The sequence below is a fragment of the Blennius ocellaris genome, assembly GCF_963422515.1.
Source record: "Blennius ocellaris genome assembly, chromosome: 14".
NCBI lineage: Eukaryota > Metazoa > Chordata > Actinopteri > Blenniiformes > Blenniidae > Blennius > Blennius ocellaris.
In genome coordinates, this window is record NC_137663.1 from 11643604 (window position 1) to 11662134 (window position 18531).

At 41.6% G+C, this 18531-nt stretch overlaps 1 protein-coding gene across 6 annotated transcripts in view; it reads left to right on the forward strand.

Moving 5' to 3' along the window:
* rapgef6 (Rap guanine nucleotide exchange factor (GEF) 6) overlaps positions 1-18531 on the forward strand; it is a gene marked incomplete at its 5' end in the record, with an annotated part of 124020 nt that overhangs the window by 57350 nt on the left and 48139 nt on the right. The gene's annotated exons all lie outside the window — the stretch shown is intronic.

Consider the following 18531-nt stretch of genomic DNA (forward strand, 5'->3'; position numbering starts at 1 on the left):
TGGAAAAATATTTTATTTTATCTGCAGAGAAACACATGCATGCTTTTCTTCTTTCTTTAATTTGAATTATAAAGCCCCGTTGTATACTGAAAAATGCTGATATTTCTCATTGCTGGCACCGTGCCAAAGCCCCTTTTCAGTCGCTGGACTTTAACGGAGGATGCATTTAACAATTGAAAAGAATAAACTGCCGAGAATAAAGCTGAAAAGTTTTTATGCATGTACAATTTTTTTTCTGAAATTCATTTTTACAATGTTAGGTCATGTAACATGATTAACCTGATGGTTTATGTATAAGATGTAGGATAATACTGTGTGGTCAGCGAAGAGCTTTGATGTATAAGATGTATATATATTTTGGGGGGGGGGGACTTTGCACCAGTGTTTTATTATTCTCAGCAGCAACACTGAAGAACAAAGTGATTTGAAGGTTTCCAAAAATATTATTAGGGAGCCACAGTGCTCTGCCCCTGAGACTATGAATGATGGCTTTTGACAAGTATTTAGAGAGGTGCAATGATCACTAATAACACGACAATGGTTGAGTTATTTATGGCATAAAGGAAAAATTGCTTTCACTTAACATAGAACCATCATCTCAAATTGCTACAGTATTAATTTTTTTTTAATCATAGGAAACTGATTAATTTTGTTTCATATTATTACTTTGGTAAAACTAGATCAATAAACCATAATGCCTCACCCTGATGTCAGATGGTGCCCGGTTTCATATATTTACTTGATTTTCTTTAGATCTGGTATCTGAATAGTATGTGATCTGTCTAATCTGCGTGTTGCCTCCCAGTAATCAGCTCTGAGCTGGTAATGATGTAGCTGTGTGTATAATTAACAGTTCCATGTCCTAGTTTTAGTTTCTCAGAATAATCTGCCACAGTTAGTCCCCAGTGAGCATTTCGATGATGCAAGGGAAGCCACTGCAGTGCATGAAAAAAAAAAGAAAAGAAAAGAAAAATGTGACTTTTTGGGTTTCTCATCTGTGCTGTTTGCATATTTTCTTTCTTTTATTGGTGTCAATATTGGATGGATGGATGATGTAAAAGACGATCTGAATGACAACATGCCTGGCCCGGCTCTGCTGTGGCTCATTGACTGCTCAAAGCAGGATGACTGTCGGATAAGATCCGTATATGTCTGTCTCTATGGGAGCATCTGTCTGGGTGCTGAAAGCCTTAGAGATGTTTGTCTGCAGCGTGTGTGTGTGTGTGTGTGCGTGTGCGTGGATCGACGCTCGTGCTTGCATTTGTGCGTGCTTTCAGTAGGGTAAGTAATAATTAGGTCCCTGGAGATGAAAGGGGATAAAGAGAAAAGATGTTCACTCCAAGATAACATATTAAATTTGTACCACACGTAATACAGAGAAAACTCTTAAATAATCTCGATTGTTCCCTTTCCCTCGTGTTTGGCGGATTATGCATTGGATTCTTTAGTCTTTAGTTATGGGAAGAGTTCGAGGAACCTGCAACACCATATTCTGTGGAGTGTCAAGGGTTCCACTTGTCTTTTCACATTAGGGCAGCTCATCCGTGAGATCTTTCACTGGAAGTATTGACTTTAGCATAATTTTCAATGGTCTTCTTTACATTGGGTTCTTCTTACATCTTTCTCGTCAATGCAGTGGCTTCCGACTGGTGAGGAACTGGTGAGGGAAAGCCAAATAGACACTCTATAGAATCTAAAATATAGCTGGGAAACTGCCAAAAGATTTACAGATTCTTTTTTTTCACAAACTCCTGGGTGGGTGTGCCTACCAGCTTTTGTCTCCACTTTAGTCTTTCAGATAATCAGAGAGCGGATTTGGAGCCTTTTCTTCGACGCAATCTTGTTTTATGCCACTGGTTTAACATGATCTTATGTGGTATTACTGGCCCTTCCATGGTTGCAAGCATGAGTACATGAGATAATTTATCCTCCTCCTCAAGCTGCGGAGGTTTCATCCAGTGCGGCCTGTTTGAAGTCCATACTTAATTGGTCGGTGTCTGTGATGAGTCCACCATTTGCAAAAGGTTAATTAAGTTTCCTTTTGCCTCCCATTAGGCGAGATGTGCTGTGTCTGGGGGGGGGTCGCTGGAGAGACTGGGAGAGGGGATATAGAAGGACATACTAATTCCCCATTTACTTGTTTTCAAGTGAAAATGGCTGAATTCCATGGCATTTTATCTGTTCGTTTACATGCGACCGGTGTTCGGAGTCACTGGAAAAAAAAAACCTTTTGAAAATGTTTTCTCAATTGCAGCTTTTTTTGAACTGGTCCACTTTGCATGTGAACATGGAAAATGCAACTTTCTGAAACACTGGAGGACTCCAGAGGGCCGTTGGTGCTGCTAACTCCTTTGAACATTTCTGAAATGAAGATGCAATAACAATGTGATTTTCAGTCATGTAAAAGGGGATTTTAATTGTGTGAAAAGGTGTTTCAGTGTCGTTCATTGCGATCTTGCAGAAGGAATTAGATAGACTAATTGTGTTATTTGAAGTTTGGGGCATAACAACAACAAAGAATAGAGAAAAAACAAACAAATTATTAAAAAAAAATCCTGTGAAGCATTGAATTCTCAGAAATCCTGAGAAATGTATAATTGACTGCCTTCTCTCCATGACATCCAATTATTTTCTCCAGAATCCAGCCTCTTGTGGTGGTTTTGGTCTGAACTGGTTTGAATTGAGGGTATTCTTTATGACAATGATCTCAGTTTGATCTTTTGCACTGACCAGATTCACCAGCAGATTTACCTAAATGCGTTTATTACCAGTTAGATCCTTGAGACAAATACAAAGTCGGTATTTCTCTTTAATTCAAACAAATGACTTGATGCCACTTCATTTGCAGCCGCCAACTTACGTTATAGTCTTTTCTCCAGCTTGGTTTTATCACCGACTTGGAGAGAGAGAGAGAGAGAGAGAGAGAGACCCTGTCGGCTGGCTGGCTACAACGCTCTTACCAAAATCGCATGCTGCACTCGCTCTAATTTCTACCGTCAGAGGAAGGTTATTGAAATATTGACTGGAAATTTGGCATCGGATGACAGGCAGTGAAATGTAGGCCAGTGGAGTGAGTGTGTGTGTGTGGGGGGGCGCGCAGGACTTTTTTTTTTTTTTTTTTTTTCTTCTGTGTTGCACCAAGCACTTGTGCGGCCCGGATTTATTTACTTCTTCCATAAACAACCCAGGAGTTTAAATGGGAGGTCTTCTCGGTGACTCCCCCGAAGAAAGCAGCCAGTAACGTACTTTAAGAGGCTTTCAAAGTCTTGCTTACACCGTCTTCTTTTATTGTATCGTGTTCATGGCTTAACTGTCCTTTTAAATCGCGTCTCACTCCTCCCGGTGGAACGCGAGCTCGGTCAGCGTCGTCCTGATGCTGGAAGACGCCGCAAAATGTTCTTCTGCTGAACTCTCTGACCCTCCCCGATGGAGGTGCTCAGTTGAGTTTTCTCCATCTTTGTGCCTTTTCTTGTTTTCACCCCTTCTTTAAATGTGTCCTCGTCACCCCGTGGGTCCTTCCCTTTCCTTCCTCTCTCATCTGTTTTTAGTCTGCAACTATTCTCTGCCACTTGTTCATGTCTTCCTCTCCCTCTACCTTTCCATCTCTTCATTCCCATCTATTATTTAAACCTCAATAATGGGGGCCTGTTGTTTTTGTTGCCAGCCTGATCTTGCTGATGCTGTTGTTGCTGCCCTGCTGGGCTGTATCCTCACTCTTCTGCCCCTATCCTGTCTGATAAATCACACCAACTCCTTCTGAAACCATCTGTGTTCTCACAAGACCAACCTCTGCTCTCTGTTTCTCTCGCGAACGCCTGCCATTACTTATGAAACTTCCAGATGCTGTGGATTCCATTACGACTCCGTAGCTTTGACATTATCAAAGTTAGTTTGAAGTAAATTGGCTTGAAGCTGGTACTTTTTAGAATGCATATAACTTGTGCTGTGAAAAAAAAACAAAAACAAACAACTGGCGACGATGTCTGTGTTGACCCTACTTGAATACATTTTGGCAATGAAGGTTTCTATAATTTCTTAGTTTTTTTTCTTCTCTTGTACAGGCAAAAATAAGTGCCATCGAGTCCCAATAGGAGAGTCTCTGCAATATACACAAACAACTGAGGATGATGTTGGTTCTGCTCTCGGTTGTTGATGACCCTGGCAGAGTGCATCAAGTCCAGACTCAGGCTGACCCAGGGTACTTGCCTTTGCTTCCATCAGCAATCAATACCTATTGGCATATTCAGTTTGTGTGGATCTATGCCCCGCTGAATAGCAATGGGGCTTTGTAGGAGGTGTTGGTCAGGAAGAGGAACAGCGGGATGAGGGATTCAGTGCCAGAAAGCACAGCAAAATCAGATTTAACAGATCGACAGGTAGAGAGACAAAAAGTGTCTCGCTCATCCAAGCGTGTCACGATCTCAACGTGCCACAAAAGCAATAACAAGATGGTACTAGCGAAGGTATCAGGGAGTTTAAAGAAGTAATCCAAGTATAGTTCAGATTTGAATTACTCATGTTTTAAATACACCCAAAAAGTTAATCTTGACAACTTTACTGACTTGCTTCTATTTTGACTCATTTCCAATTATCATTCCACCATTCATCATATGGTCCGGTCAAATAGGTAGCTCCATTAAACAGCTTAAACCGCCATTGAGTTGACGGGCGAGATTAATTATTCGTCAGTACATTCTATTGACTCTTTGCTCGGAGCTCAAGCCTGCTGCCCGGGCAGTCGTACACGTCTGACTGGGGACTGAGCACCTCAAGGCTTCACACTTTTCTTTACGGAAGGTTAATTCTGGGTTGGTACTCGAAGGGATAATGATAACACTTTGAGTAATTAGCAAACTGATTTTGTTTCAGAGATAAAATCAAGGGCTTGATGTAGTTAAATTGCAGAAGCAATTAGTAAAGGCAGTGACGAAGAAAGGTGCAGTGACACAAACATACAGACTTTTCCCACCTGGATGCTTTGAGTTCAATAGAAACAGTCGCTTGGTTTTGGACTGTTGCCTTTGAATTAAACGATTAAGTCAGTGACTGCATATTAATGTGAATATGTGTCTTCATTAAACTTGTTGGATGAATTGTTTGTATCTGTAAGTCCATCCAGTTAAGAAGCTCTGCAAAACCAGGACCTTTGTCATTCCTGAAAATTAATAGTAATTTAAAAATTAAGACTTAAATACCTGCCTTATGTAGTTTGCCTAACAAGGTGGGGAACGATTACAACAACCTCAGTGGATTGTTGTTTTGTGCTGCCTTAAAGAACATAAGTCAGACTGAAAGGTTGACTACTACGTCTCCGTATCTTATCGGGAAGTATTTGATTTATCAAATTGCTGTGAGCAACAGGTTGTACTCAGTGGTTGTCGATCATAAAATGCACTTTGTGCCATAATCCCCTGCATCATCAGATCAGCCGATGGAAACAACAGGCGCCATGCCATTAAAATATTATTTAATTGTTTCGCTGTGGATCCTCTGGTGCATGAATATGTTGACTGAAACATTTTTTTTTTTTGGTGTAATAAGAGGATGACCTTTGTCAGGTGAGGTAATGCCACTGTCTCTTCACGATGACCTCAGCTCTGCAGACGGGCTGATGGAGCAACCGGCACGATTCACACTGGGTGTCAAGGTAATGTAGCCTTCCAGCTCAAGCAGATGAGAAGGGGAGGAGAGAGAGAGAGGGAAAGGGAGGGGGGGGGAGTGAGCGAGCTTTTAGCATGCTGAGGGAGGTCTAGGGTATCATATGCACAGGAAGTGGGGGTGATAAAGATCGATATGGATTGCATTAAGCCAAGCCATGCCCTACTCACCTCCCATAAGTCATAAATTACTATTAAAAATCCTCCAAACAAAAACAAGCTATGTTGCCAAATTTTCTTTCGCTATTCCACAGTCTTTGGATTTTCCCTACTTTCTTAATGTATTATTGGTAAACTGTTGAAACTCAGTCTCATTTAGGCGCTATATTAATAATAGTCTCAAAGGGTAATTTGCATCTTGTTGTCTTTGAGAGACAAAGCAGGAACTTTTCATTTTCCGAACATCAGAGGTCACATTTAACTTGATGCTGACTTTACCAGATGGCCATGAAAGCAGCACGCTTGAATTAAGTATTTCAGTTTTTCCACCAAGAACTTCTGTTTAAAATAGGTGATGTTTGTAATGGTTGAAGTGTCACTTCTGTTATTGTTTGCCGCTTCTCCCTCAGCTTAGTTTGTCACCGTTTTTTATCCCCAGAATATATTGAGATGCTAGTTTAAGTGTCGATATTAGTGATTCTCGAACCTTTATGTGTACAGAAGCATTTGACGAACCACGGTTGCACCGGCAGTCTTAATACGCAATGACAGAATTTCAGTCTTGAAGCTCCTCTTTTGCTTATTAACTGTATCAACTGGAAAAAAAGCAAATTGGTGCTTCACAATAGCCTTTATGTGAATAATAGTGTGAACAAAAATAGCACAGGCAGGCAAGGTAATGATAAAAATGTCATGACACTGATATTAGATGTATAATTAAAATAACAGTCACACAGTTAATTAATAAACAAAACACGAGAGGACAAAAAGAGATGGGAAAACAATGCAATTGAGTAAAAGAAAACCTCCATCCATCCATTTTCTATTCAGCTCACAGGCTACATTGAACAATAAGCTACTAATGAAATATAAATAAAAGGTGCAATTGATTTTTTTTTTTTTTTTTAACAAATACATAACTCACAACCCTAATAAATGAATGGATTGATTGATGGATAAATGCATATGTACAGAATATACATAGATAAAAGATGATAACTTAATATTTGTATATTTTGTTCAGTTGTGAAGCTTCATGTTTGTTGATGTTAGGTCAAATATATCTCTATTTTTTATCTTAAGCTGTTACATTTGCCAGTATTGTCTGTATCCATGATGAAAAGTAGTACAATTTGCATACACCTCAATGTTCACAACACCACTTGTTATGAAGCTATTCTAAAAAAAGACACTTTGCTTTTCTAGTAATTCACCACACTTCAACCATCCCATGCACTTTTTTTTTTCTTTTTTTTTTGGTGTTGGGAGGGGATCAAAACTTTGAATGTTTCAGGAATCACAGCGCGCTGAAAGGGCCTGCGATTTGTCCATCTGCTGTGATAGGCTGAAATCTCACAGTGAAAAATCCACTCAGGCACTCGGAGTACATTTCTACACCCAAGCTGGTCAACGTTATGGTGATGAATCCCTTTGTGCACAAACACACACATTGTCTGTATGCACGTACACAACACTCATGCGTGCAACCACTGAACTCGGCGGCCTCTGCCTCACACTCGGAGGCTGTTTAACACCCACAGAGGACGGCTTCAAAACACAACATCCATATCCATACACAACCAGCACAACCTCGGTTTATGCAGACTCCTCCTACTTGAGTCTGTTATGAGGTACCACACACACACACACACACACACACGCACACACTCGTGCTAATATTTCAACCACTCGTGGCCCCCACCCCCTCAATTTCACTTGCTCCCATTATCTCTCTGCTATTGATCCACATCCCCTCATCTGCCTCCACCACCAGAGAGCCTTTACTGGATGATTTTCAAGGGCATTTATAAATACAAGATAGTGTGGATTAGTGATCACTCTGTGGCTGTTCAGTGCTTGTGAATTTGTTGAGGAAAAACAAAGAGAAAGATGAAGTGGAAAGCAGTGCGGCATGCCTGCGTGAAACGCAAATGTGCCGGGACAGTTTGGACAGCTTGAAAATGCACATCTGTAATGCTAATAAATCATTCACCTCTCAATGCTCTATTATCAAAGTGAGGACGAAACCTGTCAAGATAACAGCTTTTTGTTGATCATTTGTAGACCTCCGACCTCCTCGTTGTGCATATTTTTGTTTTATTTGCATGAATATATGACATATTTTGATAACTCACAGAAACCTGTAGTCTCTTCTTGACATCTCAGTAATATAATGGTGTTTCATTTAGGTTTTTTTTTTAATAAAGTCTTCAATAAAAGTTAATTTCCTGACAGGAATGAAAAATCCAGGAACATCGTCCAACATTAACAAAAACACCAGACGAGAAGCACAGGGTGGAGCTGCCCCCCCCAACCGACCCCTGGGTCAACCTGTAGGGCTGTAGGGGTGCCAGGGAGAGTGTGTGTGTGTGTGTGTGTGTGTGTGTGTGTGTGTGTGTGTGTGTGTGTGTGTGTGTGTGTGTGTGTGTGTGTGTGTGTGTGTGTGTGTGTGTGTGTGTGTGTGTGTGTGTGTGTGTGTGTGTGTGTGTGTGTGTGTGTGTGTGTGTGTGTGTGTGTGTGTGTGTGTGTGTGTGTGTGTGTGTGTGTGTGTGTGCGCGCGCGCGCTGTAAGGCAGGAAGCATCTGTTAACAGAGGGGAGCCCGGAGGTACTACTGTAACTATGTGTCTGCATGTGTTAGTGCACATGTGTGTGAGCGTGTACATTTGCATGTATTTGTGTGTGTGCGTGTTTGCATGTATTTGTGTGTGTGTTCGTGACAGCCGAGTGTTTTGCCTCCCGTCCTGTATCCGGCAGACCTGGCCATGGCCCACCTTCCTCAGGGGCTCAGACAGAGACGCCTTGTAGCTTCCTGTAAAACACACACACACACACACACACACACACACACACACACACACACACACACACACACACACACACACACACACACACACACACACACACACACACACACACACACACACACACACACACACACACACACACACACACACACACACACACACACACACAAGAGAAGCCTATTAGCGAACAGACAGGCATAAACTTTAAAAACACATTCAAAAACTGTTGATTACCAACAGATGGGTGCAATATTTCCCCGTATTGTTCGTTCACGAGTTGTTATTCATCTCTCACAAGTTGCATATTGAAGCCAGTGAACTCTACTCAGACGACAAACAGCTTCATCTCAGCAAATAGATGGAGTTTCCATCTAAATAATTAACAGTAACTTGGCCAACACACAGATCTATGTAGAGATATTTCATTCTGCCCACATCTGGTAGTACCCAAGAAAGGAGGAAAAAAAGGGAATTTCAGAATATAAACAATGTGTGAGAAACAACCATTCAGAAGTTTAAAACAAAACAAACAAGCAAAGAAAACACCCCTTAAGATTGCGACTCTGATGGTGTTTCTGCTCTCACCTCCACATTTTCCCAACAACACAGTTTCAATTCCTCTCCCTCTTCCCTCATACTGAAGACAATGTCCTCACCTGGCATTGGAGCTGGTGAAGGAGATTGAAGGCAGCTGACCTCTTACAAACAATGGATGCAAACCATACGATGGACCTTAAGTGAGCTATTTGGGTTGCAATTTGCTGATTTCACAGATCTCATTTCAGTCATCTAACCTTGAAATCAAAAATGGCATCATCAAATTGATGATTAAAACGCCCAAACTGCAAAAACGGTCCGTTATTTATGGGTTGGATGGATGACATACAGCCGTTCATGCCACTTCAACTCGATGTCTCGACAAAGACTTTCAGTTTGACTTTAATTTCCGCACCAAATCAGTTGCTTTTTTAGCAAACTGTCAAATGAAAATGACCAATTTGCTGTTCACAAATTAAAAGACTGGAATCTTATTAGGTGTTCCATAAGCAGGAAGTGAGAATTGCAAATCAATGATTTGTGTCCCCACCTTGACAAATGGAAGGATTTATGATTTACGATGTTATGTCATCAACATATTCTCGTAAAAATACAATAGCTCTGATTCATGCTTCGCAGGAACTTAAAGTGATTAATTTATAATCGCTCAGAAAAAAACAAACGAAAAACAATCATTTAAAAAGTCGGCAGTTCGTTGTAATCCCGGCGTTGGGTAATTCAGTAATGGGTTCAGGGTTGTAGATTCTCTGAGGAGAAATAAGCAGCAGAACTGATGCGTCACACATGAACAAAACTGCCCATTTCTATTCTTTAGGTGCAGTTTATTCTTTTCTTTTTTTTTTTTCTTGTCTCAGTGCTCTCTCCAGTGCCGCTTTCTGTCATCAGACAACAGGGGCAAAAGTCACAGGCCTTTGGCAGTGCCGGTGCCATTCAGCAGCCCGTCTGTCACAACACTGGCACAGCCCGGTGTGGAAAGTGCCAACTAATGGCTGTTTATTCAGTGTAGAAACTTGCCAGCCAATGTCTGCCCAGGCTAAGAACTTGCCAACCAATGATCGTTGAACCTTGTACCCAACAGACTACTGCCTGCCAAATCACAGGAGGTAGCTTCTTTTTTTTTTTTTTCCTCCCCCGAATGGGCTAAAAATTAATTTCTGGAGTTTTTGAGGCGATTTGTTGCTATGCAGAATTTTCACTCCAATTCGAAAGTTGTCCCACTTTAGGTTCTAACATTGAGCGTCTCATTTCTTTCCCAAAAACCTTGTTTTACCATTCATTATAGACATAAATACTGCAGGGAAAAGACAATCAAATAAATGTATCCATCTTCTACACCAGCGAGACAAGAGGCTGAGTATATTCAGAACAATCTGCCTGTCCTTCGCAGAGAAACGCTGAGAAACATTGTTTCCTATGGGTACAAACACACTTGAATCCAATTTAGACTCGCCAGCAAACTGAACACACACATCCTTGAGTATGGAGAATAACATTTAGACTTTATTCTTTCAGAATGTATCTGCTTTATTACAGACATACTGCTTTTCTCTACATTATTAAACTTCAGCTTCAAAACTAAATAATAAATTTTTTATTAAATCAAAATAGACGCAATCTTCTCCCTAGTTTTTTTTATCCATCCATCCATCCGTCCATCCTGACATCAGTCTAACAAGCAGTTCCACGCTACAAAGAGAAAGCTTTCAGCCCGCACTTCACGTTATGCAACATGATTACACCTTTCAGTTAACACCTCCTAGTTCACCTCGAGTGATTGTATTTGATTGTAGTTATTATTTCCCCTCCAGTTTTCCCGTGTCCTCCATCACCCCATCGTATCGCTGCTCATGATGACTTGGCTGAACTTCACGTGTCACACAGGTGGACCAATTTGACTTCAAAACTCGGCCCGCGTGCTAAAAACGCAAACCGAAGTCTTCTCAGTATATCTGTGAAGTGGTGTGGGTGTTTGTTTCCGTGAAAATTGCTGTTGCTCTTTACTAACAAGTAGTTTCAAGCAGCAGGGGTGGACTGAATTTGTGAAGATGAGTAAGACCCGACATAAAGTGTTGCTGGGTGGAAGATGAAAACGTGTCGCAGTGGGAAGCTGAGTAAAGCATGTGTGAGTAAAAGCGCAAGCGCGACGGCATGTGTTTTAGCTCCCGTGTGTGGGGATGCACATGCAGCCCGCGCAGCCTGATGGCCCTCCAGTCCTCCTCATCTCCTCATGTGGTCGCCTGCTAACTCCAGCGCTACCCTCTTTACCGCTCCCCTCCTCCACGTCTTCTCCGTCGCTCACCCTTCTCTCTTACAAGTCTGGCTGGAGTTGTCGCCTCCAATTGCAACTTCAATTCATTATACGTTCCCTCTCCCCAGCCGGTGTCGACGCTCCCTCTCTCTCTCTCTCTCTCTCTCTCACATACACACACACAGTAGTGTGGACTGTAGTAGAATTGGATTCTTAAGAGGAATATTGGAGACTTTTTATCTTCATCTGTTCACTCACTTTCAGTCCATCGTCATTCCACCACACTCTTTCAGTCTCATCTTTATTCTATTATTTGTTATTTTTCTCTGCCATGTTTTCTATCTATGCAAACACATTCACTCTCGATCATATTCTGCACTCTTACCTTCTTCCACGCGGCTTTCCACCGCATTCTTTTGGCCCGCACCTTGTTTGTCTCTGTCGCTCACATTCAGGTCCTCCTATTTCCTCCAATTCTCCATCTGTCTTCCTGCACTGTATCTTAATCCAACTGTCTGCGGACTTGCCAGTAATGGAGTGGAGCATGGCGGTGTGCTGAGCCAATTCAATAAGCTCAATTCTCCTGAATGGAGTCCAGAGATGCACGCAGTTCTTTTATGGTGAATCCAATCTATGCTATGTTATGTCATGCATAATTTGGCTTGTGTGATTATCTATGTCAGGGTCTTTTCAGCCATTCTTTTGCATGAATGATAGTATACCATCGGGTGTGTGTGTAAGCCTGTGTTTTCCATTCTGTATTTGTGTCTGCGTTGCTTGACACTGGCCTGCTCTCGTAATATTACAGCCAACAGTGGCCTCGATTGATCAAAGCTTTCTGCAGCGCTACAGGGCTAAATCTGGAGCTTCAAAATGTGTGTGTCCTTTTCTAGACATCAGAGCCAGTGTTCTCTCACCTCGCTAGTCAGATGAGGCCGCTCGCTGTCATTTTACCCCTCCTCGCTCCCTTTGAAGCGGAATTTTTGACGAGGTTTGATCCATTGGAGGAAAAAAACTGCAAAACACTTTTAAAAAAGAAAAAAGCTAAAAGGACATGACAGAAACTACGACAGGTGTCGTGACTGTGCTACCAGTGAGTGGAGGTTGCAATGTGTGAGTAGTTGGTAGCATAAATCTGAAGTAAAGAACCAAGGGGGTTTGGATGGATCGGACAATGTAAGGCAATGCAATGAAACACAAGCGACTCGGAGAGCTGAGAAGTCAGGAATTCAGTTTAAATTATTTCCAGGCAATAAGTGTCACATCAATGAAAGTATCCATCATTTGTGTTGTGAAACAGTAGCAACATTGGTGCTTTTGTGCAGAAGCTGCTGTCTGATGTGGCCTCTGGTATAACTGCGAGAGCTAATTTGACGCAGCGACAGCTATTATCAGAGGAGACTTATTCTAGCTCAGGCTCCCTATTTGAATGTGTAATTATGCTGTAAATCTATAGTGGGGAAGCCTATTGTGGAATCTACCATCCAGTGAACACCTCTTCTATTTAAAAAAAATGTTGCGAGAAATACCGTGATGCATAAATTATCACCTTCCACTGTGTCTCGTTAGAATTTACTTTGGTGATAATGACATTCAAACAACTCGTCTTATTTTCGGAAAATGTAGGGTGACCTCGGCAGCAGCGATACGCAAGCTCCTTTCAGAGTTCTGAGAATTTACAAAGCATGAAAGGTCTGGTTTTAATGCACGCTTTATCCTCTTTATTAAGGATTGTTGCCGAGGCTTGGCTGCACCTTTCAGGCCACGTCAAGGCAGTTTGTCACTGCTGACATCTACAGGCCAAACTTGTTAGTGTCAGATAGCCCATCAGTGACCCCCCCTGCCCATTAACTGGCTTATTTACTCTGAGGTTATGAGCAGTGTACAGTAGGTACTTTCAGCTGGTAGAAATGAGCTGGCAGTGTAGTTGCGGAGATGATTAATGGTACTTGAATCTCTTTTTTTTTTTTTTCCCCTACAGATTTAGCCTCCTCCAGCTATTTTTAGAGCCATTATGGTCCACTGTGGTTGTTATTGCATATTTGTAGGTATTACTAAAGTGAATTATGAGTGTGTATTTAACACAGAATGTACACACTTTGCCTTGCATTGGTTATTATATATCGGTCTGGCACAGTCACTCTTTCACATGTAGATTTTGTTTTTCTTTGTCCCAGGTGAAAATACAAATTCATTCAGCTTTCCTGTTTTTGTTTTTTTTTGTACAGTCATTAATGTGCAGGCAACTTTATTTAAACAGAAATGCTTCCTTAATCACTTGTAACATTAGCAGTCTTTTGTTATCTACTGTTATTTTGGTCTCCTTTGCGCCGTAGCTTTAAAATATTCATTGAGCCCCGTTTGTGTCACTGCCTGTTGAACTTGCTTTAATTACCATCCGCATAAGGATTTATCAGCCTCATCGCATTTTCCTTAATGACTTGGCTCCATCATTCATCTGAATGTATTGTTGTTGTTTATTCTTTTCTGCTTCTTTGTCTCATTCTGGCATGTGCAGTGTTTTATCTTCGCCCGATTCTCTGTCGGCATAACTAATTGCCTTTGTCTTCGTCTCAGCCTTTGTCTAGGTATCTGATGATGAATAAAACTCATTTTCCATATCTTTATCAGTAGTCTAATGAAGTCTCCAGTGTCTCCTGCAGGTTAGTCAATAATTCTATCGTTTACATCCAAACAACACTTGTCTAAAAGACAATGTTAAGTTCAAAAAGTAGCTAGATTTCAATGAAATATAGTTTTAGGTAAACAGAACTGCCTGTCTTTCAATACTGTGTGATTTACTACATTCTCCTCTTACATTTATTTATTGTCTTTTAATGGCTTGGCCCCTTCTGGTACCCCAGGCCAACCAATCATCCATTAATGTCTTCAAGGTTTACCGAAACCGTTGGGGCCCCAAAATACCCCACCCGACTCTGACGTAGCGAAGATTATCCCCCGACTGAAAATGCTTTTGGGAAAGTCCAATCTCTTGTCTGTGTCGTTAAATGGCCAGTCTGTGTCTTTTATAGCCCATTTCACCCCTAAAATAGAATATGTGGAATGGAGCACTCTATGTAAAAAAATGAATTTAATCAGTAAAACTGGACACAGTTTGCACAATGAGGCAAAATAGGATATTTCTCTAATACATTTTGACCAGATTGTTCAGCTTTTGAGGAGATGACTTTGTCTTCAGAAAGATACCTTTAGTCCCAAAGAGGGCTTAAAATACAGAGCTGCAATTTGAATGTTGCTTAATGTGTTTTCCTTCCCAATGGAGAGAAGGCCATTGTTCGGGAGGTAAAGAGAAATGAAATATACAATATTGTGTAAGAGCTGGCTTTTAGTCAGATGTACTATGTTAGCATTTTGTTTCACCCACACAGCCTTTCTGATGTCTCAGTGGGTCATTTTATAATCACTGATTTTACAAATACGTCTGGTCGAATCATTAAAATCCGTGATATAAACAAGTGTTAATGCAAACCTATACGACAGTGAATCATCTTACCTATTGGCTGTATTCGTTTAAAAACACACTGGTTTCTTCATTCTTCTTGTCATCGTCGGCTGCTGCCTCCTACTTGTGGTAAATATTTATCCTACGCTTAATATGGCAGACATGAGGTTAGGTTTTGAGCTGAACAGACCCTATGAGTGACTTCTTGGCCTGTCTGACAGCGGCATAACATTTACAGTCTGCCCGCCTCCCCGGTGGCTGCGCCCGCATCTCGTTGACGTGATAGGATCGTACAGCTGAAGGAACTTTACACATTTATATTTAATCTCCTAACTCTCATTCCTAATGCATGAACTGAATGGGAGAACCCCCGCCCCATCTTCCTCACATCCCCACCTCCACCCCACACATCCCACCCCGCGGTGTGGTCTGCAGGGAGTGGAAAAGAGGGGGATTAGAGCAGGATTAAGTCTGTGGTGTGAATAGGGGCCATGAGACTGCCATAATGATGCACTTCCCCCCAGCACTTGACTTCCCAGTACCTCCCTTTGCTCCCTCAAATACTGGGAAGCATTCCCTCTGTTTCTGTCACCGTTGCAACCCCCCCCACCCCCTCCTCGAAAACGCACGTCATTTAGAAGTCATGCAGTTCTGGCTCCAGTGTTTTTGCTTTCTCTGTCTTACAGAATCCATTGTTTACATTCCTCTATATAGTTGGATGTTGCAGCCAGAGCTCTGTTTGGCATGTTTACTGCTCAGCTGTCACACATCTGAAGTGTCGCTACTGGATCAGTGTCACATCAACACAATCCAGAGTCATTTGGAGGAATTTAGTGGGTTAGTTTACTCGCATGTTAAACATCACTTCCAAATGCTCTAATGGTAGCCTTCAGCTGCCTCCAGCTGCCTCCAGCTGTGTAAATATAACCCTAACCTGAAATGGAATTAATAGCCTGTCAAGGAAAGAGCCACAACTTGGTAATATCAGAGAAACATAAACAGTGAGGCAGATTTTAAGCACGTCAAGCCTCCCGTAATTCATGATGCACTTCCAGTGGAGGAGACCGTGGAGAAACTCTCACTTTTGTAGAATATAACATATGCAGTGTGAGTGACACACATGGATTCAGTGCTGTCCAGAGTGAAAAGCTTTTTTTTTTAGATGGGGAGATTTCCTCTTTTTTTTTTTTTCACCCAAGACAGTTTCCATGGTGAGATGTTTGGGGGGAAAAATGGCATAGTAACACCTAGAGAGAGTAGTAAACTGGAATCAGTGTGAATTGATACACATTGTTTTGTCTACCAAAAGACTGCTTGAGCGCCATATTTCATTTTTTCAAACATTTGACTGAAGTCAAAAACATTTGACTTCAGTCAAATGTTTTTCTTCTCACAAGTTAAAGTTGAGAACCGATCTTTTCGACTTCACAAACAACCAAAAACCTTTTTTTCAGTCTCTCACCAAGCTTGAAGAAAATGTGAGCTTAAGACTCTTTAGGCCAAATTCATATCAGTTTATTGTATTTTGTTTCCTTGGCTGCGAGGTTATATCAAACTGGATTCATTTTCCCCCTGAATGTCTTTGTGTTTCCTGAAGCATGTCGTTTCAAACTCACCACCAGCTCAACGTTTGCTTCATTTCACAAGATTTTACCATGAGATCTTTACCTCCGGTTGTTTCAGACCTCAGAAAAAGCACCTGCTTATTGATCGCTACTCTTTTGAATATTCTTATTTCGGTGGGTTTTTTTTTTCTGTGGCGCCTCAGCTTTTATTTGTGTCTGAATGCCGGGCACACGTTTGATGTATCCGTCTCCATGTGAAACCTGGTGAATATATTAAATGGATGTCGGGTTGAGAGTTTCATCATCGCTGGCTGTTAACTGCTCCATCACACCGAAATCGATAAGTATTCACCTGTAAGAAATTAGCAATCACTCTCTGTCCTCCCCCTCGCTTTTTTTTTCCCCGTCTATTGTCATCCACAAAGAAACACAACAAAGTTATTTTGTGGAGTGTAGGTCAACAATAAGCATCAGGGACAAATCCAGCTTGTGTATTTGTGTGATTTGGTGAATAGTCAACACCAACAGTGTTGGAATTACGTCTTGTCTGCTGGTCGACACATGAATCACACAATGTATTACACCGCTGCCCCTAATTGGAAATGGATTTCGCTCAAATGCTCCTTTAGTCACGACGTAAACCTCCTGCCAGAGTCATTACATCTCCCTGAGTGTTAGAATAATTCACTTTGAAATAGGGAGATTGTTTTTTGGTTTTTTTTTAACTGTTGAATTGTAACGTGAGTAGCAGTGATTCAGAGGGGAATCTATCCATCCTCTATACCGCTTTGTACATGTCTATTTTTTTGTCTATTTTCATTTTCATGTCCATTTTCTATTTCTATTGTCCATTTTAATTCGCTGATATCAACGCCCTCACGTTAAAATGTTCTGCAAAAACCTGCAGATATAACAAACAACTCCTGGAATGAAGGCTCTGGATTCCCATTGGCTGTCAGATTCCTGGATTTTGTGCGAATCGACTGCACATGAATTAATAAATTATCTGTACATTAAGAACAAGCCAGTGAACTTTTATTTTTAACCCCCCCCCCCCCCCCCTCCACTATCCTGAGTTTTCCTTTGGGATTCAGGAAGGGGGGGGGGGGGGGGGGGGGGATGTTATGTGCTTATAATGTTGTACAGTACAACAGACCTATTCGAAGCGAGCACTGAGGGGGCAGTGCCCCCAGATTCATCGTCTTTAATATTGCATGTGGACACGGTGATTCCTCGTCGCCTCAGATAGCTTTAGAGCTTCACTTTGGTTGGAGCCGCTGTGTGTTTCCAACGGTTGGTTATTTTCGCGAGCACGTTTGGGTAGTCTGAAGCAGCCATGGACGAAGTGTGCTGCAGGTTCGCTCGGTGTCGCCGGAGGACCTCTTCTCTCACCCTTGCGCTGCCTCGATCCAAACTGGTAAGATTTAAAGATTGTCAGGCTTTCTTCTAGCACAGCGAAGGGCCACCATTTACACTGGAGTAGTGCTCAAAACAGATCTATGCGCGTTTCAGAAACCTTTCTCATTATGACTGCAGGTACTCTTTTCAGCTGCAAAACTTTGTAAAAAGATGTTTCACTTCGCCTTTCATCCTCATCCACACTGAATGAGGGGCGCACCGGTCCCAGAGAGCGATGAGAGATATGAGTCAGAGGAAAACCCAGACTTGACCTTTAGCTGAGCTGCTTCTACAAATTGGACAGTTTCGATGAGAGCATGTCCACTGCTGATGAATCTTTAAACATCGGATGTCTGAGTCTTTCTTAAGGCAGAGCGAGGCGCAATTCTCTGTTTCAGTAGGCCATGTCAGAGTTTTATTTGAGCAAACCGTCTGCATGGCTGGAAAGGGTTGCATCACCAGTGTATAAGTCAAACTGGTGATATAATATTCCTTTGTTAAGAATTAATTAATGATTGTTTAATTGATCATCTAAATTGGTCTATTAATTAAGGTGCGATAAAGTATGCCATCGAGATGTGCTTTTATGCCGTTAGCTACATTGTGGGGATATAAATGCATTTCCAGGCATCTTTTATGCAGTTTTAGTTTTATCCATGTTAAAGTATCGGGGAGGCT